At 38.6% G+C, this 25,679-nt stretch overlaps 1 protein-coding gene and 1 pseudogene across 1 annotated transcript in view; one reads left to right on the top strand and one right to left on the bottom strand.

Moving 5' to 3' along the window:
• Positions 1–25,679, bottom strand: part of TMTC2 (transmembrane O-mannosyltransferase targeting cadherins 2) — a 405,001-nt gene that overhangs the window by 288,761 nt on the left and 90,561 nt on the right. The window lies entirely within an intron of this gene.
• Positions 4,325–5,133, top strand: LOC122472291 (annotated as a pseudogene).

Raw genomic sequence — 25,679 nt, 5'->3', positions numbered from 1 at the left:
ACATTTCAGCATGCCTATATGTATCTCACAGTATAGCTAAACTGAACAAACGGGATTCCTCTTTAATGCTTTGTACTCTTCCACCCTCGTGCCCACCCCCATCTAGTGATAGTTTCTCTGCTAGAAACATCTCCCTCAAAATCCCATTTCTTCAAAGAAGTCTTTGCCATTCATGCTGAAAAGCAAAGTCTTTCCCTTACTTAAACTTCTACCTTGTTCCTATCTTCGCAGAATGGTTAAAACAACAGACTTTGCACGCCATCATCTGGACTGTGATGCGAGCTCTGCCAATCACCAGCTGGCCATCAACAAGTTACTTTATCTCTATGAGCTGTAGTTTCTTCATCTGTACAATGGGAATAATAATAGCACCTACACCTTAAGGACTGTCGTTAGAGCTAGATATAGCAGCACCTGATAATCGTTGGCTATAACCATCATCATCATCTTCTTTATTATCATTCCCCTCTAATGGCATAATCAGGGTCACAAGACACCAGAGGAAATACATTTTGGTACTACATCTTGACCATTATGATCTATCGGCACCCGCTAGAATACCCGGCATATAGGAGCTCAATAAATATTTGTTAAAATCACACATAAATGAATGAATATATACCAACGAAATCAATAAAGCAGACTTAAAACTTGAAGTCTGAAAATTATGGTAAAACAATGACTGCATATAGAAAAGACAACAGAAGGAAATACAGCTTAAAAGAGGAGGAAGGGTGGGGGAAAAAATTGACCAAGCCCAGTAGTGTAAACTGGCTGCCAGAAAAGCTTATGAAACTGTAGAAATACAGTTGATAGGTCAAGGGAGGTAGTGGTTTCATGGTAGTGTTCAGTATAGGGCTAGATATTAAATGTGACACTGATTAAATGGAATATGTCAAGAGAAAGGTGACCAGAATAGTTAGGGACTTAGAAATAAAGCCACATAAACTTCTGAACAAAGGAAATGGGATGTTCAAACTAAAAGAAAAAAAAGCTAAAGAGTAGATAGAACCATTGGCTTAAAACATTTGAAAGGCTGTCACTGGGCAAAGAGATTAGCTGACTTCTGTGTTGTTTCACAAGGCTTAATAAGGGAAAGTATAAGAAAAGAGTATTTTGACTCAATGTAACAGAGCAACTACTAAAGATGCCCAGGAATATATCAGGCTGCTGTTACACAGTAGTGAGTTCTCGATAAACATAAACATTCAAGCAGAAACTAGATAGATACTAAGAAATTTTTAAACATACATATTGTCTTAAGTACTAAGTAGCTGAGTTCCCACACATTGAAAGGAAGAGATGGTTGTAATCATTATTAAAGTGAATAGGGAATATATGAATGTACTGGTCTGATAGGTTTGTTAAAAACCGAGTTTCCACAGAATGATAACAACTAGGTCTACGGTATGATTGCAATCAAGCAAATTATATATACTACTTAAATCGAATAATCAAAAATGAAAACTGATATTCTAGGGACAGAGGTTAGAAGTGATTTCACTGTTTCTTAAACCAGTCTTTAATCATAAAAAAATCACGCTTTATATCAGTCAAATTTCTTATATGAAAAAAACCTAATTTCGGTATTTTTCTAGTGGCTTATAAAATATTTATAAAATTTATAAATAATATTATAAAAAATTACAATATATAAAATATATATAATATATAAAATATATTATATAAAAAACTTATAAAATCTATAAAATTTATAAAATAAAATATTTCTAGTGGCTTATAAAATATTTATAAAATTTATAAATATTATGAAAATAATATATAATATATAAAATATATAATATAAAAAATTACAAAATTTATAAAATAAAATATTTATAAAAGGAAAAACCTAATTTCTATATTTTTCTAGTGGCTTATAAAATATAAAATATTTATAAAAGAAATATTTATAAAATATTTATAAAAGAAGAATGAAAGAAAGAAAGAGAGAAAGGAGAGGGAGACAGACCAAGCCAGTCAAGGGTTTATAATTTAATGTGGCCAATGATGTCAATAAGCCTAGGGACAACCTTTTATCACATGTAAAAGGCTGCCTCCAAAATTCTATCTTAACTGCCTTTGACACAGCTGTCCCATATGATACAGAAAACAACCAATAGATCAAGTTAATAAAACACCACTTGATTTTAGTTCTATCCACATTTCAAATCGATTTCATGTCATTTCAAAAGAGTTAGTTAAGTCTGTTTCCATTAAATGGACAAGTTGTACTACATGCAGATTTCCAGTTGCTCCATTACTTTAAAGTAATTCCTTACCTCCTATGGGATTTGTTTTTAATTCCCAAGGAACATAAGGATTCATGAATCAATTTTCTCCATACAATCACAATTATAGAGAGATGTGGTTGAAATAAAACTCAAGGGCAGCTAGTCTAAGATAACTAACTGATCTTACTTTCAGTCAGTAAGAGGTAGAAGCTACTGAAGAAGAAAAAAATAAGGCACTAACGTTCTTCTAGAATTGCAAATATGTTAAAATATCTTAGAAAGCAGAGAATGGTATAGAAAACTTCAAATAAGCCTCAAAAGTGCACTAATTTTACCTATAGCAAGAATCTAATATGAAATAATATTTTTCATATTATAAATGGTTCCGTTCAGAAAGATGTATATAAGCTCTTACCACTATAATTTGAAGAATTATATTTTGGGCTTCTAAAAAAATTTGCAAATATATGACATTTCTTATCTGTCCTTTGTTTAAAAATAATAATTTAAACAATTTCCTTTAATTTTTTTAATGTTTATTTTTGAGAGAGAGAGAGAGAGAGAGAGGCAGATACAGAATCTGAAGCAGGCTCCAGGCTCGAGCTGTCAGCACACAGCCCGATGTGGGGCTCGAACTCACGAACCATGAGATCATGACCTGAAGCTGAAGTTGGATGCTTAACCGACTGAGCCACCCAGGTGCCCCTAAACAATTTCTCTTAAAATATTCCATATAACATACACATTTACACTGATTTTTTTGTATTTTTTTGGCAAAACACTGATTATAATTTGTGCAGAATATTAGTTTAAGTAACATAAAATGATAACCAACCAAATTAATACCATTTTTGTGAAATATAAGAGAATGCAAAGCCTCGTTAATTTATTACAGTGTAATCTCTACAAGAGTAGGTTTTTCTGCACCCCCATGTCTAGAAAAACCTAGCACATGGTGCTCAATAAATATTTACTGCATAAAATAAATAAAAAATAGTTGATTTCTGTTTCATAAAAACCTTGTTGAAAAACATAACTTTCCATGCTTGAAAGAGGATCTTATAGACTCAATTTGATATTCAATATTTTGTGTATATAGTATTTGTGTTGTTTTCTAAATAGTTATTTTATTAGTGTAAGTTATAATTAATTTCTATGTTTTTTAAAATTAAAACAGCTTTAAATATGGAACTCTATAAACATGACACCCTTGCCTTTGATATGAAAGACAAATTGAAATCTCATCCACTATGCTTTAAAGAAAATGATAATCTTTTTTCTTTAATTTTTTTTTAATTTTTTTTAACATTTATTTATTTTTGAGACAGAGAGAGACAGAGCATGAACAGGGGAGGGGCAGAGAGAGAGGGAGACACAGAATCTGAAACAGGCTCCAGGCTCTGAGCTGTCAGCACAGAGCCCGATGCGGGGCTCGAACTCACAGCCCTCACGGACCGCAAGATCATGACCTGAGCTGAAGTCGGCCGCTTAACCGACTGAGCCACCCAAGCGCCCCTCTTTAATTTTTTTTAATGTTTATTTTTGAGACAGAGACAGAGCATGAGCGAGGGAGGGGTTAGAGAGAGAGAGGGAGACACAGAATCAGAAGCAGGCTCCCGGCTCTGAGCTGTCAGCACAGAGCCTGATGCAGGGCTCGAACTCACAAACCATGAGATCGCGACCTGAGCCGAAGTCAGACGCTTAACCGACTAAGCCACCCAGGCGCCCCAGAAAAATCATAATCTTCTAATATTTGACAGCAAGCAGCCTAAGCTTCCTTTGACCACAGCAGAGGGGAAAACACCCAGTTTTACTATGCTTTTAAAGGAAGTAATACGTAAGAACAACTGATTATACTTAGTCTTCTCTCTCATTAGGCTGAGTGGCATTTGCTCTTCCTATCCAAAACAAAACTAAGTATCATTACAAGGAACAAAACATTGCCAGTTTCTTCAGAAAAAGGCTCTGTATATAAATTCTCAGAGTTTCAGGTCTTCCAAAATGAACAGAGATTAAGGAGACATACATGGCAAGGACTGGCCTAATTTAGAGAATATTCAAATTATACAAACACCTACCCCAGGTATTTCTATCTAATACAAAAGATGGCTGCAGCAAACACTGTGCATTCCTAGCATGGTCGTCTTATGTCTCTTCTCAGTGGAAATTTGAAAGAGAAGATTATTTCTTACATGTTAGTCATCCCTGACATGAATCCCCAACTTACCTTTACACTCCAGTCCCAAAACCACTAAGCTCCAGGCAACTGTCAAGGACTGATTACACACAGAATCTACTCCTGCCTTCAACCCTTATCTATACCTAGAGACTTCAGGTTCAAAACAAAGAAAAAAATGCAAATAATTATTTGTGAAAATGTCTAGAAGCAAAAAAACTTGCCCCCTTCTCCTTGGCGCTGCCTGTGGAGGTGGCAGCCATCCCCCACTTGGCATCACAGCCACGCTCAGACCTCTGGTGAAGCCCAAGATCATTAAAAAGAGGACTAAGAAGTACATCGGGCACCAGGTGGACGACAAGTCACGATTAAGTGCAACTGGCAGAAACCCAGAGGCACTGACAATAGGGTGTGCACACGATTTAAGCACCAGCTCTTGATGCCCAACGTTGGCTACGGGAGCAACATGAAAACAAAGAACGTACTGCCCAGTGGCTCCCGGAAGTCCCTAATCCACAACGTCAGGGAGTCTGAAGTGCTGTGAACGTGCAACAAATCTCACTGTACAGAGATTGCTCATGATGTCTCCTCCAAGAACCTCAACGTATTGTGGAAAGGGCAGCCCACGTGGCCATCAGAGTCACCAATCCCAACGTCAGGCTGTACAGTGAAGAAAATGAATAGACAGCCTCTGTGCATGTCTTATTCGTGTTAGTAAAACCATAAAACTACAAGCAATAAAAATAAAAACAATAAAACTCTTTTAAAAGTAATCTATTTCTGGGGCTCCTCGGTGGCTCAGCCAGTTAAGTCTCTGACTTCGGCTCAGGTCATGATCTCACAGTTTGTGAGTTCAAGCCCCACATTGGGCTCTGTGCTGACAGCTCGGAGCCTAGAGCCTGCTTCAGATTCTGTGTCTCCCACTCTCTCTCTCTGTCTCTGTCTCTCTCTTTCTCTCTCAAAAATAAACATTAAAAACAAAAAATTTAAAAATAAAAAACAATAATAACCTATTTCTAGCCACTTCTATATCTTACATTTTTATACTATTTCTGTGCTTTTCTTCATCATGTGGAACTATCTCAAAATGTCCATTTCCTCCTCAGAGATCTCAACCCCTTAAATGACTTGCAATGCAACATTCTCTTTAAGCAATGATGCCTTCTGTGCAGTCAAGGAATTTTATTGCAGTTATTTCCCACCTCCTTGTAATGTTTGCCATGTAATGTACTATGGCTCTCTTCCCAACCAGGTTACAATGGTATGAAAAGCAAGATCTGAAGCTTTCTGTTTATCTTATAAAGTACCCAGCATGATACTCAGTACACTCTCAAGAAGCAATTTATTGAGCTGGATTTGGAATTTTCTTCCTTATGCCAATGTATACTACTGGTGACTAGCTGTAATATATATTATTTCATACAATAGATGCTTTCATCTACTATCTAAATACTAGTATATTTATAAATAATTAATTTCTGAGTCTTATTATCTTCTCTCAGGGTATAAAGTCGATTGAGAGCTCTTTCTTTTTCCATTAGAAAAAAATCAGTGCATAATGGATTAAAGAGTGTAAGAAATCTTGAAAGTGGTGGCTAACACCAAGAAGAGAGGTGATGTAGCAGTTTAAGTGTAACTTGATATACTAATGGGCAAAACTTTCAACTCATACAGATTTACACTTTTAAAAAAAGCTGATTAGGGGGGCGCCTGGGTGGCTCAGTCAGTTGAGCGTCTGACTTCGGCTCAGGTCATGATCTCGCGGTCCGTGGGTTCGAGCCCCGCGTCAGGCTCTGTGCTGATAGCTCAGAGCCTGGAGCCTGTTTCGGATTCTGTGTCTCCCTCTTTCTCTGACCCTCCCCTGTTCATGTGCTTTCTCTCTCTGTCTCAAAAATATATAAAATGTTAAAAAAAAAAATTTAAAAAAAAAAGCTGATTAGGGAAAACCCATACACTAAAATGTCAACAGGAAAGAAAAAATACATGTTAGAAAATAAACTGAAAACTCACTAACTCCAAACCAGGCTTAGTAAAAAGGCTTATTATAATATCTAAACAAAACAGACAAGAAAAGATTACGTAAATTATAATTTTGAACTGAATTTCAGATGTGGCAAGTAGCAGTGAGGAAGAACACTGGATGGGAAAGTGGAACATCTACTACAAGTTTTGCTTCCACTACAGAGGGTCTCCTCTAGAGCAGTATACAGAGCGTGATCAGTAAATGTCTGAACAAGTAAATGGACAAGTGAAAGAAGAGTGCATAATGCTTGATTATTAATATATTGTAAACACATTTTATTGTGATCTTAACATGATCTTATATATAAAAATAAAATTACATTGGCAACTACTTTTCAGGCAAGCACTATAATAAAATCAGGGAAATTTTTTTTTCATGTTTATTTTTGAGAGAGAGAGAGAGAGAGAAAGAGAGAGAGAGAGTAAGTGGGGAAGGAGCAGAGAGAGAGGGGACACCAAATCCAAAGCAGCCTCTAGGCTCCGAGCTGTCAGCACAGAGCCCAATGCGGGGCTCAAACTCACAAACCGCGAGATCGTGACCTGAGCCAAAGTTGGACACTTAACCGACTGAGACACCCAGGCGCCCCTGGGAAATTCTTTTTTGAAAGGATACGAGTACACTAATTATATCTTCGGCCACTTCTTCTGAAACATTTCAAAAACAGTTCATGTCACTTTTTAGGTCACTTAATTTCTGTGGTGTTGAATTTTAAGGACATTTTAGCTCAATTTCTAATAATAGTTTGTATTGCTTTTTAATCCCCAGAGACCATTTAATCCCCATAAACCATTTTTTAAAGATTGATTCTAGAGATGCCAGCTTCTACATCCAATTAAAATTTATCCAAGTCTCAAGTGAGACTTGAAATTTCTTAAAGCCCATTATAAGAAAGGGCTAATAACTTTCAGATAGTTACAAATATAAATGGGATAATTCTGTTTTTTATCATCCATATTTATTTTAAATAGTTTTATTTTACTCCCTCATATAGCCACTTACATGCTGACAATTGCTTTCTAGCCCAAGTCTCAATATAAATGTATTTGTTACGATGACTCTACCGCTTGTTATACCAATATTCTGTTATTGATCTAATTATGCTGTCCCAGAATAAATTAACCTGGATATTTTGTATTTAGTAGTTATTTCAGTGAAGGTGGATTTGGCCTCATACGATGCTCATCCATCCATGTACCTGTATTCAATTTGGCCACACATTCAGAGGCCATGTATAATTTATCTAATATCCCAAAACAGGTTTATGGAATATTATTTACATCAGCTACAGAAACATGCCTTGCCTCAAAGATTACCATTCTGGAACACCTAAGTCTACATTTAATGCATTATGTCTCAGATGAAACCTACACTTCCCTATCAACTGTATCTTATAGAGATAGTACTCACATATGATATGAAAAGGAAATTATATTTTCCCAGAAGTCAACACTGAAGGAAACCATTCATCCTTCTTTTTGCTCCATTATGAACAATACAATCTAGAAGCTTGTTCCCAATACTCTGGTTTAAGCTTCTCTGCCCCTCCATTCTTCTGTCAAAGAGTTAATGGTCTGGAAACTAACACTTAAATGCACTGAGTAAACTACCTAATTAAAGGAACCCTAGGTGAATCCTTTCATAAAGAGAAAAATCATTTGGCTATGAATACAATCACCTCCTTATTTGTCTACTTCATAGGCTTACAAATCATATATGGAGTGAGGCAGCACATTTGTATCCTAGAATATTTCTGAATATTTCTATTAATTATTGAGAATCTGAGGATCTACATCCCCTTCCTGTTTGCCAAGCTCTCAATCAATCATACAAACTAAATTCCTGTTAGGAACTGAACAAGATTCTGTGCTAGGTATCATAAACTTATGGGTAGATTTTCTAAGAGTGGATAAGACATGTACACAATCCATATATTTAAGAATGGCGTATGTATATCCACATTCTATATTCTTCTCCCCCTGGGAAAGAAAAGAAATAGAAATCCCAAATACCAAGTATAAAATAAATAGAAATGCCAAATACTATCATTTGAATATTTATTTGGCCCTTGTAGGGAAGTTGAGGAGAAATTTAACTTTGGCTGCCATGGAAAAATCATCCTAACTCCTAACTCCTTGACTTAAATAATTTTAAGTGTTATTGTATTTGTGTGACTAATTGAGTCCTTTCTTCTTTCCTTTAAAAAAGCAGAAATAGTAAAGGAAACAATCTTTTGAAACCTTTATCATTTGTGAAGTGCTTAGGTTGCTGTTATCTGACAATCTTTAACTCAACTGCACAAAATTAAGGACTCCCTTTCAATTTCTCTAGATTTTACACCTCTCTCTACATGCCCACACGCCCTGCTCCAGACTTTGTTCATACACTATAATGGCTGAATTGTAATTTCTCTGTTTACTTCTGTCTCCCCTACTACACTGCATATACTTCAAGGATAACTACCGTATCATTCATCTCTACAGTCCCCAAAGCAGCACAATACAGACCCTCAGTAAAGGGCTGGTGAGTTACTTTTTTTTTTTTTTAATCTCATGTAGCATCACTGATGGCAGCAATGAAAGACCAGAGCTTTAAAAAAAAGTGGAAAAGCAAATATGCAAAAGGGCAACTTGCTGTGTTTACACAGGGTCCCTGTCAAGTTACAGATCTCGTTAACCAGTTCTGTATGGTTAACCTGTTCTATATCTATGGTTAACCTGTCCTATATCTATGGCTCTGAAGAATGCCAATTTCCAGTGTCTTCAAATGCAGGATATCTCATAAAAATGGAGCTCCAATCAAGGCACCTGGGTGGCTCAGTTGGTTAAGTGCCCGACTTTGGCTCAGGTCATGATCTCACAGCTTGTGAGAGTTCAAGCCACAGGGGGGCTCTGTGCTGATGGCTCAGAGCCTGGAGCCTGCTTCAGATTCTGTGTCTCCCTCTCTCTCTCTGCCCCTCCCCTGCTCATGCTCTGTCTCTCTCTCTCTCCCCAAAATAAATAAACATTAAAAAAAATTAATAAAAAATATGGAGTTTCACTTAAAGAAATTTCTGGAAAACAGAATAACTTACTCCTTCCACAAATTAAAACTACAACTTAAACTTGATATTATTTGATCAATAGGCATCTAATGAGACCTTACTCTGTAAATAGCCCTTTTATACTCAGGTAGGGATAAGGCTGGGCAAAAGAGGAATTTAAGTAAATATTTAATTAAGCAGCTATTATGTCACAAGCATAGCTTGTCTTTATTATTAAAACCAAAATTTAATTATCACTGCTTTATAAAGTTTCCAGGGGCAAAAAGGTAACATTACTTAATTATAAAATTCAAGATTTGTCTTTCAGAAACTTCAGTTCCAAGCAACAAAAATAATCTACCAAGATGTTTCAAATAAAGAAATTTTTTAAAATTTCAAGAAAAACATCGTTATAAGTAGCAGTTCTCACTTTTTAACATTTACAGACTCCTTAGCTCCATATACTTTGATCTGGAACCCATGGCTCTTGGTCAAAGTGCTTTCTGAAAGGTGGCCAACCTCCTTAATCTCACAAGAACATTTAAGACGGTCAACTAATGCACCATTTATTTATTTATTTATTTATTTATTTATTTATTTATTTAGAAAGAGAGAAAGAGAGCACACACGCACATACGAAAGGAGGAAGGGGGGCAGAGGGAGAGAGAGAATCTTAAGCAGGTTCCATGCTCAACCTGACTTGGGCTCAATCTCATGGCCCTAGGATCATGACCTGAGCCAAAATCATGAGTCAGACACTCAACGGACTGAGCCACCCAGGCACCCCTGCATTCTTAAAATTCTCCCCTGTATCATTCTCTGTGACACAGCACTCCTCTTTTCTGCTCGAAGCTTATTTTCTCTTCTCTTCTGTTTTCATTTCATCTTCCACATCAGAAAGCTTTTAACTCTACGGTTTCTTCAGAATACCATCGACCCCATGGAACTCAACTGTCTTGTCTTGTCTTGTCAAGAATGAGTCCAATATCTACAATACTAAGTCTCTCATATTTCCACTTGCCTTGTTAGTTATATCCAACTGAATGTCATGATCTCATAGTACCCACTCATATTCAACATATCTAAATTTTAACATCTTCTTCCTGTATTCCTTACATTTACTAATGGTACCCAGTTTTCCCAGAAACTCTGGATCACACCACTGGGGCCATCTTTGATCCCCTCTCATATCTAACCTGCATTAAATCTCATTGACAACACTTTTACAATATTTCACACCCCTTGTCATTCTCTCCACGTTCCAGCCTTCATTAACGACATTCAGGCCTCACATCTATAAACCAGGAATACTAGAGGAGCTCCTTCGAGGCTCTCCCCATCACCATACCATCTTCTCAAGGTATTCTACACTGTCAGACCAGCCTCCCCACCACAGCACCAGCCTCCCCACCAGCACTTCACCTTTGTGTATGTCATGCCTTTTCCTCAGAATTTTCTTCCTTTTCATCCTGTTTTCTTTGTCAGAATCAGTTTCATCCCTCAAGGAAGAAAACTAAAAAAGTTTCCTTGAGTTCTCCAGTTGGGAATCAGTTCTTTTCATTCAAATGACTTCTGTCTACTTGTCTTATGTCCTTTATTACATTGGAAGCTTTCCTTATCTCTGCCCCATGCATACGGCCTCATACATAGAAGAGTCTTAAAAATGATGGTCAAATATTTTAGAAGTTGTTAAAACCCCTGCCTCCCCTTTAAAAAGTTTAAAAATAAACACAGTCGATAAAAAAATACATAAAAGTTACAAAAATACAGCCTGGTACCCTGAACTTCCATTAACACTCCTTCTAAGCATGCCAACGTGTGTTTCTGATTTAACCCCCTCTTTGTTGTTTAAAAATGATCTACAACCAACGGGGACAGCTCTAAGCCACACACAAACAATTTCCATATTTCCAAGTAAATGTTAACGGGAAAAATGTGCCTGTAGAAGATTGGACTCTGCCAGTTAAAAATCAGCAAGGACAAACCCTGGTTTCTCCCTATGCCTGCAAAAAGCGTGGACATGACATTTTTATTATTTCATCAGTGAGAAGAAATCATACATTTCCAAGTTCATGGTGTGAGAACACTAAAACTACTACTAGAATTTTGGTGGCAGGGTGGTTATTGACTAGCATTTACTACTTAGGAACTTAAGTAAATTCTGTTTATACTTTTTTCCTCCTTTTCCTCCAATAATCTGCTCTCATGACAAAAATGCTCTGAAAAAAAAACAATGAATGAAACTTAAAAGAGAAGAAAGAGGCTTGATGCCCAGCTGGGTGCCAAGCGCTGAGATCAAGTATCCTGGTACCCAGACACAAAAGCTGAAAGGGGTAGAAACCCTGACAGGGTCAGGGACCACAGCAGACACAGGCGAGAAGCACTGCCAGGTAAGGAACCAGCTGTCTCCCCAAGCTCTGGGAAGTGCCTGCTTCCCAATGTCCGCAGGAGCAGCAGCCTTTTTGGTGGTTTTCTTATTCCCTTCAGCTAGTGTGCTGGTACGACGGGTTAGGCAACGAACTTCAGAGTTTTCGGGGTATAATCTCATTTAAGCTGCAAGCAATCCTCTATGAGAAAGGTATTAATTTCACCTTCAGTTACAGATTTAGAAGTTGAGGCTAAAGAGATTAAGCAGTTTACCCAGTATCACACAGCTGGTAGAGCCAGGGTTTGAAACCAGGTTATATATATATATTTTTAATGTTTACTTATTTATTTTGAGAGAAAGAGAGAAAGAGCGCACAAGCAGGGGAGGGGTGAGAGAGACAGAGAGAGAATCCCAAGCAGGCTCCACACTGCCAGCACAGAGCACAATGCAGGGCTCAAACGCATGAACCATGAAATTGTGATCTAAGCCAAAATCAAGAGTCAGATGCTTAATTGACTAAGCCACCCAGGTGCCCCTTGAAACCAGGTTAAATTCTTAACCCCTCTGCTTTATGCTGACAAACATATACTGATTTCTGTTTACTTGCTTTATTATCACTATTATTTTCTTACTTATTTCTATTTGTGTCTCACAAAAGGCCAGGACATTTGACTTCACCTGGGATTCTGTGTGCAGACATGTGACTGTTCAAAAGGTATTCTAGGGGGTGCCTGGGTGGCTTAGTCAGTTGAGAGGCAGACTCCTGATTTTGGCCCAGGTCATGACCTCATGGTTCATGGGACCGAGCCCCATGTCGGGCTCCACACTGACAGAACAGAGCCTGTTTGGAATTCTCTCTCTCCCTCTCTCTCCACCCCTTCCCTTGCTCGTGTGCACGTGCATTCTCTCCCTCTCTCTCAAAATAAATAAACTTAAAAAAAAAGGTATTCCACTTATTTCCTCATAAAAGCAAGAAAGTAAGACATTTGAGCACAATGAACTGAGTATTAATCACAGCAATGGCGCTGATCACAATTGGTAGATTCATCAATGAGGTCGAATAGTTAGGTGTATGCCTATGGGCCCAAGACGCTTAACAATACTGCAAGCCTAAGGCTGGCATGTGTGGTGGTTAAAACTCACCATGATGCTTCTTGATATCCATCATTGGCACAATGCCCCAGCAAGCAGCTCTCAGGGGTTTAGCAGCAAAACCCTTGTTCAGGTAAAACTGTGTTCTCTCATAAAAGATATGTAGTATCCTTTTTTTTTTTTTTTTACATTTATTTATTTATTTTTGAGAGACAGAGACAGAGCACAAATGGGGGTTGGGCAGAGAGAGAAGGAGACACAGAATCTGAAGCAGGCTCCAGCCTCTGAGCTGTCAGCACAGAGCCTGATGCGGGGCTCGAACTCACGGACCGCGAGATCATGACCTGAGCCAAGTCAGATGCTCAATTGACTGAGCCATCCAGGCACCCAAGATATGTAGTATCCTAATCCCCAGTACTCTCGAATGTGACCTTGTTTGAAGACAGGATCCTTACAGAGATAATCAAGTTCAAATGAGGTCACTGTGGTAGGCCTTGATCCAATGTGACTGGTGTCCTTATAAGAAGGGGAAAATTGGACACCGTCACACACAGAAAAAGAATGTCATGGGAAAATGAAGGCGGAGATCAGGGTGATGTTTCTAAAGCCAAGTAATGCCACAGACTGCTGCCCAAACACCAGAAGCCAGGGGAGAGTGATGAACACATCCTTTCCCCTCGGCATTCAGACGAAATCAACTCTGCTGATACCTTGACTTCAGCCATCTACCTCCAAAACGGGAAGCAATACATTTCTGCTTTTTATACCACTAAGCTGCTGGTACTTGTTATGGCAGCCCTAGCAAATTAATACACCTCTTTCCAAAAACTTAAAAGACATGTGGCCACGGCAGCAAGTATTTCTATTCTACCATATCCTACCTCTGCACTTATTATTCCCTAGAAAATGCTTCTTAGTATATAAAGCTCACTTCTCATCTCTGGGAAATAGCAGGGCACAGCCTTTCTTGCTGCAATAGGGAGTCTGGGAGTAAAAAAGCTAAGTGATTCCCAATCAAAGAAGGCGTTTGCAACACCAGTCTGTAATCATCTGACCTCTGGTTTGTAGGATGGAGTGCATTTTCCATCACAGAGTATATGTTTCATCAGTGTTATTGAAAGTGTAATAATTCTAGGTAAGTTTTAAAGCTGTAGATAGCTACTACAGATAATTCTTTGGTAGTAATTCACCCATGAAAATAGTTTATAAACTAGAATATCAGCTGCAGTGATACACAGGCAGGCAGAAGGGAATGACTTTACCTTACCTTGTAAAAGGGAGGAATGATATTTTTGGTCAGAGTTACAAATATAACATGGGCTTTTCTGAAGGCATCAAGTACGACAACTGCCCTTAAAAGCAATTTTTTTTTCCTGCAAATATTGTCATGGCTTGGATTTGTTTCAAATGCATATTTTCTTTACCTCTGGCTATTCCTTAGCCATAATTTCTCTAAGTAGCAAGCTTTTACAACTTTTATAATAAAAATGAGATCAGTTATATTAAAAAGAACTACTTTAAAAAAAAACTGCTCTACAGACAAAAATTTAGAGACATCCATGGTACCTAGGAATTATAAGCTTCACAGCATTTTTACACAAATCACATGATCCAATCTTCTCACATGAGCCTAAAATGACTTAATATTTCCTGGTTCTACCTAAAACCCTTCAAAAACATGCCATGAATATATGAATAAGCCAGCAACCATTGTCAGATAATTCAAAGGCTGATGAACTACAGTCTATTATCTTAGGAACTGATTTACTATACAACTCATAGAATGCAGAAAATAGAGGCACTGAACTATGTTTTTACATATGCTTTTGACATGACTTCTGTTTTGCTTTTTTTTTTTTTTATCTGCCTAGACCTCATTTCATACAGCAACCAATATATGACACTTGAAGAAAATAGTTAGTGCTTCCTAAGAGACCATAAATCAGGATACCATGGGGTCATTTCTATGAGAAATTCAACCAATCTATTCACTTTAAACAAGAAGGCTTATTCTTCTGAAGTACATAAGAGTGACTCTCTGATTTATTAAACCATAGAAGTGTAAGGACTGCCTTCGTGAATTAAAAAAACTGACAGAGATGATAGCCCTCCCACCCTTTTATTGAAATTATAATTAGCAATACATAACCTTACAGCAGCAACTAGGCCATGTAAAAAATAATAGTTCATCAAATTATTTTCCAATGATATAAAAAAGCCAAAATCATTTGCAGAACATCTACGGTGTTATAAGAATGGCAATCAGTGTTGCTGAAAACAAGGCAGGGAAAGTAATGAACTCTATAAAGTATGAATACTATAGTATAAACAGCAGAAGTTCAAAAGACGACTAAAAACTACTATTTCAGGTACTCCAGTGACATAAATCATAGCATGAACCACCCAACATTTAGCCTTGTGTTACAGAGACATGACCTCAAAAATATTTATTATTACGGCTGTTATTTTGAGCTGCTCATATCTACTCGTATAATAACTGAAATAGCATTTCACAAAAGCATGAGGCAGAAACCTCCATATCCCCATTTTATAGGCGAGAAACTGAGGCTTCAAGGAGCTAAATAACTTGCTCAAGGTCATAACTGGTGGCTGCTAAGGTGCAGACCCCGCACTTACATCCCAGACTCCCAAGGTGACCTGCTCTTGGTCTTTAGACTGCTCGGCTTCTTCACAGAACCGGCCTGGGAAGAAAGGTAGCCAGCCAGAAGTTTCAACCAAGGTTCAGCCAAGAAAGCTGCTGAGGAGAATGCTTACAACCTCAGAAGAGGCCCTTGAAGGAAATGCTGAAATTTATACTGGTGGCCCATCTAGGTTGGGCATGACTTGGGCACCCCTGATGCAGCCCCAACATCATTTTGGTGGAGGAATCATCCTGAGGTCAGCCACAGAACCCCTACCACGGGGCAGAAGACCACAAGAGTAGGATTCATTCCACGCCTTCGAGCTGTTTTCTATTTCTGGGTAACAAAATATTTGACAATCAAATAAAATGCATATTCTTGGCTGTTGCAAGTATTTGGCTACATTAATGGTATATATGGGGAGGAGGGACTGACAGGAAAAGGTAAGAGACTAAATAAATTCAATATACATCTATAGAGCTACATTTGTTAAGCACTCACTAAATGCTAAATATTGTGCAAAGTGCTTTCAAATACACTAATAAAGGAGAAGTAAAGGGAACTTTACTCACCAGTGATTTCTTTGTGCCAGGGACTGTTACGGACAGTTAACAAATAAGAACACTGAAGTTCTCAGAGGTCAATCACATTTGTCAAGGTTGCATGGCTACTAAGAAGCACAGGATCTAAACCCAGTCCTATTTGGTTTCATTACCCCACTAGGCCATACTATAGAAACACAGTGACTTTTCAGGACTTCCAGAAAGAGTTCTGGAAGACTATGAGATTTCAAATATACCCATCCCCTTGGCTCTAACTCATGAAATGGGCATATTTTTCAACCAATGCTGCATTATTCAATAATCTGCATCAACATGGTCCTTTAAAGAAAGAAGAAAGAATGAAAGCTAAATCATGTGGTTAATGTATACTGAAAATTAAACACAAATAGAAGATTCATCACCTTTCCTCACAAAATCAAGTTTACCTTATCAACTAAATGTATACTACTCTTCTAAAAGTCTTTGCCACCTACCTTTTTAAAGTCTACTCTCCAGTGGTTGCAAGGTTGCAAACATAACTTCTTAAGATATTATTTTTTTGGATACATAGGATCATGCCTAACTTTAGAAAAACACATTAAATTTAACATATCTCCCACATAGTACTTTATTAAATATGTTATGCAGAATGTGTGTGTACACACAAATGTATTTTTTCCCCTTAAACTCACCACCCTAACAAAGCTATTCTTAGACCAACTAAAATTAAACTGCTGGAGTAGGCTGAAGTTATTTTTATCAATTCTTTTCACCAAAAGATAAAGGAGGCTGTTGAGTAAGTTAAAATACATGTAAAGGACCAGAAATAATTAGTCATTACATGTGCATTATATGTTAGGGTAAAGCCTACCAGCTTTCCTATAAATTTTTTCTCTAGTAAAACCAGAAGCCAAAGGGTTCAATTTAGCACCAGGGCCTTCAGCTGGTGTCAGTCTATTATAAAACTTATGTTTTACAGCAAATAAAATCATTCTTCAGCCTTGTTTCAAGATACCTTAGTAACAGGCTCTATTCCCCACCCCCGCCCCACCCCCATAGCTCTCAATGCCTTCACTGAAATTCAGGGCTGAGAGAATCTGGACAGTCACCTTGGCTACAAACACAGTCTCCTCCCAACAAAACTTCCCTTCCACTCTCACTAAAATCAAGCAACTCAAAAGGAGGCTCTCATCCACCTCATAGACACACATATATCTTCTATGTGGTTAGCACTATTTTAAGTTTCTGGTGTTCAGAACACATCCCGTATTCTAACACACCTTATTACCTCTGAAAGGCCAAAATGGTTGATAATACATAAACCTAAATCTACAACATAAGAAGGGGAAACAGGGTAAATTATTTAATCATGCTTCCAACTATAAACCTGTGAAACCAGTATTTATTTATTTTTTTAATGTTTATTTGTTTTTGAGAGACAGAGCATGAGCAGGGGAGGGGCAGAGAGGGAGACACAGAATCTAAAGCAGGCTCCAGGCTCCAGCTGTCAGCACAGAGCCCGACACGGGGCTCGAACCCACAAACTGTGAGATCATGACAGGAGCCGAAGTTGGCCAGGCCACCCAGGTGCCCTGAAAACCACTATTTATTTAAGGCAACCCAATCTCTACCCCTCAGACACAAATACGAGGCTAATACAGCATCAGGATATCAAAGATGTCACTGAGAGTTTTCTACACTATATGGAATGTATGGAAGAAATTACCAAATACAATTTTCTCAATTTCTTCTGGTTCAAGAGCATCCTTTCTTAGGATCCTAAGCTCCTTTTATGTATCTCCTAAAAGGTTTCTATCAGTATCACTGCTACCTTCCCTGTCTGGAATGTTTTCTACAAGGTAGAGACTGTTACCAGTAGCCTTGTGCAGGACTATTCACAAGGATCCTGTGATTACTGTCTCTTTGGCAGATGGAGAAATTGAAACTTGGAGTAGGTAAGTAATATGCCTGAAGTCCAACAATCCATAACCAAGGCAAGTCTCTCCAGCTTCCCACTCTAATCTCTTAACAAAGATACTTTTGAGAGGTGGTTAAATTTACTTTATCAAATTGGAATACCATATAATACAGTAATTGGATTACCATTTTCCTGTCTTGATAATAAAGCCTTTATAAAAGGAAGGAGTACCAGTGATTTCTTTCCACCTAAAACACCTCTTTCATACCTAAGTACGAAAGTACCACCTCTGGCACAAAAACAGACACATAGACCAATGGAAAAGAATAGAAACCCCAGAACTAGACCCACAAACGTATGGCCAACTCATCTTTGACAAAGCAGGAAAGAACATCCAATGGAAAAAAGACAGCCTCTTTAACAAATGGTGCTGGGAGAACTGGACAGCAACATGCAGAAGGTTGAAACTAGACCACTTTCTCACACCATTCACAAAAATAAACTCAAAATGGATAAAGGACCTAAATGTGAGACAGGAAACCATCAAAACCTTAGAGGAGAAAGCAGGAAAAGACCTCTCTGACCTCAGCCGTAGCAATCTCTTACTCGACACATCCCCAAAGGCAAGGGAATTAAAAGCAAAAGTGAATTACTGGGACCTTATGAAGATAAAAAGCTTCTGCACAGCAAAGGAAACAACCAACAAAACTAAAAGGCAACCAACGGAATGGGAAAAGATATTCGCAAATGACATATCGGACAAAGGGCTAGTATCCAAAATCTATAAAGAACTCACCAAACTCCACACCCGAAAAACAAATAACCCAGTGAAGAAATGGGCAGAAAACATGAATAGACACTTCTCTAAAGAAGACATCCGGATGGCCAACAGGCACATGAAAAGATGTTCAGCGTCGCTCCTTATCAGGGAAATACAAATCAAAACCACACTCAGGTATCACCTCACGCCAGTCAGAGTGGCCAAAATGAACAAATCAGGAGACTATAGATGCTGGAGAGGATGTGGAGAAACGGGAACCCTCTTGCACTGTTGGTGGGAATGCAAATTGGTGCAGCCGCTCTGGAAAGCAGTGTGGAGGTTCCTCAGAAAATTAAAAATAGACCTACCCTATGACCCAGCAATAGCAGTGCTAGGAATTTATCCAAGGGATACAGGAGCACTGATGCATAGGGCCACTTGTACCCCAATGTTCATAGCAGCACTCTCAACAATAGCCAAATTATGGAAAGAGCCTAAATGTCCATCAACTGATGAATGGATAAAGAAATTGTGGTTTATATACACAATGGAATATTACGTGGCAATGAGAAAAAATGAAATATGGCCTTTTGTAGCAACGTGGATGGAACTGGAGAGTGTGATGCTAAGTGAAATAAGCCATACAGAGAAAGACAGATACCATATGGTTTCACAATCTTATGTGGATCCTGAGAAACTTAACAGGAACCCATGGGGGAGGGGAAGGAAAAAAAAAAAAAAGAGGTTAGAATGGGAGAGAGCCAAAGCATAAGAGACTGTTAAAAACTGAGAACAAACTGAGGGTTGATGGGGGGTGGGAGGGAGGAGAGGGTGGGTGATGGGTATTAAGGAGGGCACCTTTTGGGATGAGCACTGGGTGTTGTATGGAAACCAATTTGTCAATAAATTTCATAAAAAAAAAAAAAAAAGAAAGTACCACCTCTTTCGACCTAAGACAAAATAAAACTGTAAGATACTTCTCCTTGAAATCTTAAAAGCAGAATTCACAAGAGGTACAGCCCCCCACCCATTTGTGGTATCAACATTCTCTAGGTGAGTGTGGCAGGGTTTGCCCTGTTCTCTGAAATAAAAGCCACTAACAATATACGCAATTTATTTCCTCTGACACAAGCCCTTTCTGTGTGTGAGTGGGTGGATGGGGTGGAAGAGGGGAAATGTGCATCATTTATACCTCTCAAAGACAAAAGAGGGACCAAAGCTCAATGACAGGCAGGAAAAAGAGCGAGGACAAAGGCTAAAGGGAGGAGTCAGAAAGAAGGGGCGCGCCCCAGGAGTCGGCACTAGCTGAACAAATTGCAGTCCTGTGCCCTGTCCCCCACGCGGACTGAGGGCCACGAGTCGCCCCAGGACCAAGTCACATGTGCCCTCTTCTCACGCATCAACAGACCCTGCGCAAATAACTGAATAGCTGCAAGCAAGTGACTATGGCACCCTGGAGCCATCAAATTGTAAAGACGGTTTTCTATCAGAAAGCTGAAAATCAAATACGTGAAGTTTACATTGTGGGTATAAAGCAGCTGATGCTGAAAAACTTCCCTAGAGATCAAGGAAGCATAAAAGTTAAGTCATTTTCCCAAGTCCCATATACAGTAGATAAGCCTATTAAGAACATTGTAAGCTATGCTAATTGGTTCAAGGGTTATATATCTTTTGTTCGTTCCAACTGAGCCTTCACACACTGCAGTGAATTGGGGAGAAAGACAGTGTAATAAATCTATCTGAAACAAAAAGCATTAGAGTTTGAAAGATGCTAATGAGCGCCAGGGTTCCAACTTGAAAAACTCCCATTCCCACCCCCACACCATATTACTAACTCCTAAGTCATTTCTAAACTGGCACAGGAAAAAGACGTGTAGAAATTCCTCAAATCCTCAGGCTGTTAATTCCTTATGAGAGTTAATACTTCAAAAGTGAAATCCAGTGTCATTTGAGGTGGTAATACTAATTTAGTCATTTAGAATGAAAGCATGTTCTTCTGCATGTAAAATATTAAGGATACATTGGACTTATGTCACTGGAAAATGAAAGCAACATTAATTAGATAATGCTTTTTAGAAGTTATTAGTTTCAAAGTAAATTTGGAAAATTTAGAACTGAAGATGTGTTTAAATGTTACCCCCCCCCAAAAAAAAGGACTATGTTTTATTTTGGGATAAAGATTAAATAAACAAAAACTACACAAAATGCAAAGTCTTTGACAAGGGTTAAATATTATTTTGAGAGTTTAGAAACTAAGATCTGGAAGGTGAAAGAGAGGGGGCCTAAAAAAGAAAGTAATACTGTTCCATCATCGCATTACAACAGTTAGGTTTGTATAAATAGCTAGATAATGAAGAAACGGTAAAAACTATTCAGAATAATTAACCATATTGCTGTTATGTAATTAAACACTGAAATGGCTGCATGTGTGTATCCATTCTGTTAGAGGAGCTCTGCTAATGTAAAGATAACAATACAGACACTTAGGAAATCACATAAGAATTAGAATGACTGTATAACATATATTAACCATGTTTTGAAGTCTGATTTAGCTACTCAGCACATTTCAATTTATCATAATTAAAATGCAAATTGTATACATACTACATGGTAAGCACTCTGTATATTGAGAAAATCAAAGATGCATACGGTAATATTCATCTCCTGACCTATCATGTGAAAAGAACATGTAAAGGTAACACTGAGGACAGAAGGGGGAGAGGGAGAGACTGTTTAACGGGTACAGGGTCTTCTCTGGGGGTGTTGAAACGTTCGGGAACCTGATAGAGGTGGTGATTGCTCAACATTGTGAAAGGGACTGAAAGCCACTAATTGAATAGTTTCAAATGGTTGATTTTATGTAGTGTGAATTTTGCCTCAACAAAATTATACTGAACCTCCCTGAGAGAATCTATGATAGGTGCTTTATACAGAACATCTCATTCAGTCTTAAAATTGTGCTAAGATATTATTATCACTAGTTTTAGATCAGAAAAACTAAGCTAAGATTGGACACACATCTAGTAAATGACAGCAGACAGATTTTAAATCAAGCCTGTTCATATTCGTTCCACTATATTTTGCATCTGAGGGAATTCACCAAGCATGGGGATTGGGGGAGGGAAAGAACATTCTTGATAACTCAGAATAGCTCAGCAAAGTACAGGACATGGAAGTAGATGTCATGTGGTGAAAATGACAAGAAGTCTAGAACAGTGACAGTTGGGGCAGGTAGGTGATGAAGACAAAGCTTGGAGCAGGAGCTACTGAGGCATGAGCCTGTCAAAGGCCCTATGTGCCTGGTAAGGAGGATGGACTTTATCCCACTGCTGACACAGTAGTTCTCAAACCATAGGGTGTATGAGAATCACTGGAAGGCTTCATAAAACAGGTTTCTGATTCACTTGGACTAGGGTGGGGGTCTGAGAATCTGCATTTCTAACAAGTCCCTAAGGCTGGCAATGTTGCTGGTCCAGTGACTATAATTTAAGAACCTCTGGCCTATAGAATAATCACAGGTTTTTAATTAGGAGAGCAATTTGATTTTATAAATATATGTGCAACATTTTATGTAAGATTACTGGCAGAGAACAGACAAGAGTTACTGAAACAAAGAAAAAAAATAATGAAAACATCAACTGGGATAACCATGAAAGTGGTCACAAGTAAAGATGCTCCAGAGATATGGCTATATTAGCAAAGAATAAAATACCCTAGCAACATGGAAAGTTCAAAAGCTCAAGAACTGGAATTACATAACATGGGAACAGACTTCTTATTGAAATGGACAATTCATGTATAAAGAACAAAGATATGACATGCTTTCTAGCCTAACTTACAAAGCAAATGATTAAATTAAGGCAGGCACCTACACTCAGGTATAAGAATCAGATATGCTACTTACACTCAGGTATAAGAATCAGATATGCTACTAATGCAAGTGGGAGCTATGCTCCTTACCATTAAGAAAAGTGGTGAAAAGCTTTTCTTCCTGATAAACACCAACTTCCGAAGGGAAGGATTTAGTAACTTCATGCAGGATAACTTCCAGGACTATGGCCTCTGTCCATAGCAGAGGCATAAGTCTCCTAGTGAAAGGGCTTTCTCATTAGAAAAATCTAATCATGTGTTAGCTCTGTCACTGAAGGATGCTAATCTGGGAAAGAAGACTACCATATTACTGAAGGTTAAAATATATGAGTAAGTTTCCTTCCATCTCCGGGACAGAAGCATAACATACTCAAGATGACTTGTTTATTGGCTAAATTTACAGTCTTCAGAGAGAAGCATCTGGTCCCATAAGACAGAAACCCAGAGATAATACCCAATCTCACCCACGTCATTGGACTGGTATGGATGGGTTCATTCGACTGGCTCTCCCGAACAGGGGTTAAGTGGCACGATAGTACCCTAGCAATCACTATATTTTGTTCAAAATATATTACAAAAGAAAGGCAAAGGCAAAGAAGGAAGGAAAAGAGGGGATCTTTTAAACACATTAAATGTAATCCAGAGATTTGTCTCTCACCAGCAAAGTCAGCATCCCCTTCTTCTAAAAGGAATTCATAAGAGAAAAAAAAAAGGGGGGGGTGGGGGTGGGGAGGGTATCAAATGGCATTTCCAAACCAAACCAAAACAAACTACTGATAGTAGAGAAATTTCACAACTTGAGTCTCTCGGACAGGAACAGTGTACTGCCGCCAGAGAGAAAATCAACTCCTATTGGCCCAACCCATCCCTCCACAATTGTGACAAAGCCCTGGGCTCAGCAGCAGAAAGCATGGGACTCTGGACCTGACATCATGGCCTTGGGAAGTTTACTCATCTTGTCCAAGCAGTTTCTTCCTCCATAAAATGTAGGATAATATTAATAATACTTGCCTTACCTGCTTCACAAGTTAAATGTGAAAAGCAAATACAATAGAATGTAGAGAGCAAATTGAAAGCATAAGGTATCCCAAACTCTTATTCTTTGTATTCCTATCATGTTCTTAGAATAGACTCAAGGTTACATTCAAAGAATAGAAGATGAATCAAATGCCCATTAGTCAGGATTCTTTTTGTAGTATTAACAGCACAAATTTCTTTAGATCCCCTGGCATCATTTGTCACTGTTGTTTTTCCAGAGGTCATCAAGAACGTGAGTTGTTTGCATATCCCAATAAAGAGTCTGGCTCAGTCAATATCACTACATAATTTTAAATTAAGCATGGCATTGTATTTCAAGTCAACATGGTTCATCCTAGACGGAAAGACAAAGTTTGTTTAGTGAACCTGTATGTTGCTCATGTTGCTAATGCCATTATTCATCATAGTTATATTTATTAACAGAGTCCTTGGGGCACCTGAGTGGCTCAGTCGGTTAAGCATCCAACTTCGGCTCAAGTCATGATCTCGCAGTTCATGAGTTCAAGCCCCACATAGGGCTGGCTCCATGCTGACAGCTCAGAGCCTAGAGCCTGCTTTGGATTCTGTGTCTCCCTCTCTCTCTATGCATCACCCCTGCTCACACACACTCTCTCTCTCAAAATAAATAAACATTAAAAAATACATGTATTTACAGAGTCTTTGTGCCTGTTTATTACTTATTTTAAATGTAGCTTGACCATGAAAGTGTACTCAAACCTACTCCTTCTCCCTCTTTATTGACAACTTCTAGAATTCAGGATACACACAAGTATAGCTCACAGGTGGCAGTTCTTTTTCCCTGACACTATTTTGGATGATCCTGATTGCTCAGCAAAGCCCCGCTTCCTACCTCTGCCACTCACAGGATCTGAACACCCATTTTACTTTGTGTAGTCCAGGTTTCAGTGGCTGGTTTCAAAAAGACAAAAGGAATGAACCTGGAGACTCTTAGAAGCCATCTGGCAAAAGGAAACTCTTTACTACCTGGGAGGAACATTCCTTAGTGACTTAGGAACATCTGGTGAGAGAAATACAGGCCAGGCTTTCCTGTAAAAGTCCGTTCAGAACTCCTGGTTTGGAAAGTGAAAGGGAAGAGCTGCAGGGGTTTGGAACTTCAGAGCACTAGGAAAAGGACACAGAGAATAGGCCAAAAACCCAAGAGCAGTTAAGTGCTTATGGTGAGTGCGACAAGATGTTAGGGACATAATTATAACATGATTTCCCAGGGACATTAAAGTGCCAGCTGGAAAAGATGGGGACATTAGTTCTTGAACATGAAAAGGGGTCTGGCAGAGCAAGAATGCAAAGAAAAATAAGTCAGTAACTCTTTTTTTTTTTTTTTTTTTTTACTCATCACACTAGGAAGATAGCAACTAAACAAATTATAAAATGGTGAAGACACATATGTAAAACACAAAGGACCATGTAAGAAGGGGGATAAATGGGGGGAGGGGGAGGGCCACAAAAGGGAGAGGGGACAGATTTACAATCCCAGCACTGACAACCTCCCACCCAAACAACCCTGCTACATACATTACTACTGTTCCTAGCCTACCAAATGTTGCTTAAAAAAATAAATAAATAAAAGGCAGGGGCTCCTGTGTGGCTCAGTCGGTTAAGCATCCAACTCTTGATTTTGGCTCAGGTCACAATCTCACCATTCATGAGATCTAGCCCCACGTCGGGCTCTGCACTGGCAACATGGAGCCTGCTTGGGATTCTCTCCCTCCCTCTCTCTCTGTTCCTTCTCCACTTGTACTCACTCACTCTCTCAAAAATAAAACTTTAGGGGCGCCTGGGTGGCGCAGTCGGTTAAGCTTCCGACTTCAACCAGGTCACGATCTCGCGGTCCGGGAGTTCGAGCCCCGCGTCAGGCTCTGGGCTGATGGCTCGGAGCCTGGAGCCTGTTTCCGAATCTGTGTCTCCTTCTCTCTCTGCCCCTCCCCCCGTTCATGCTCTGTCTCTCTCTGTCCCAAAAATAAATAAACGTTGAAAAA

This window comes from Prionailurus bengalensis, chromosome B4 (genome assembly GCF_016509475.1).
Source record: "Prionailurus bengalensis isolate Pbe53 chromosome B4, Fcat_Pben_1.1_paternal_pri, whole genome shotgun sequence".
NCBI classification, from domain to species: Eukaryota; Metazoa; Chordata; class Mammalia; order Carnivora; family Felidae; genus Prionailurus; species Prionailurus bengalensis.
The sequence above is the reverse complement of the archived record's forward strand: the minus strand, read 5'-3'. Positions and strand labels throughout refer to the sequence as shown.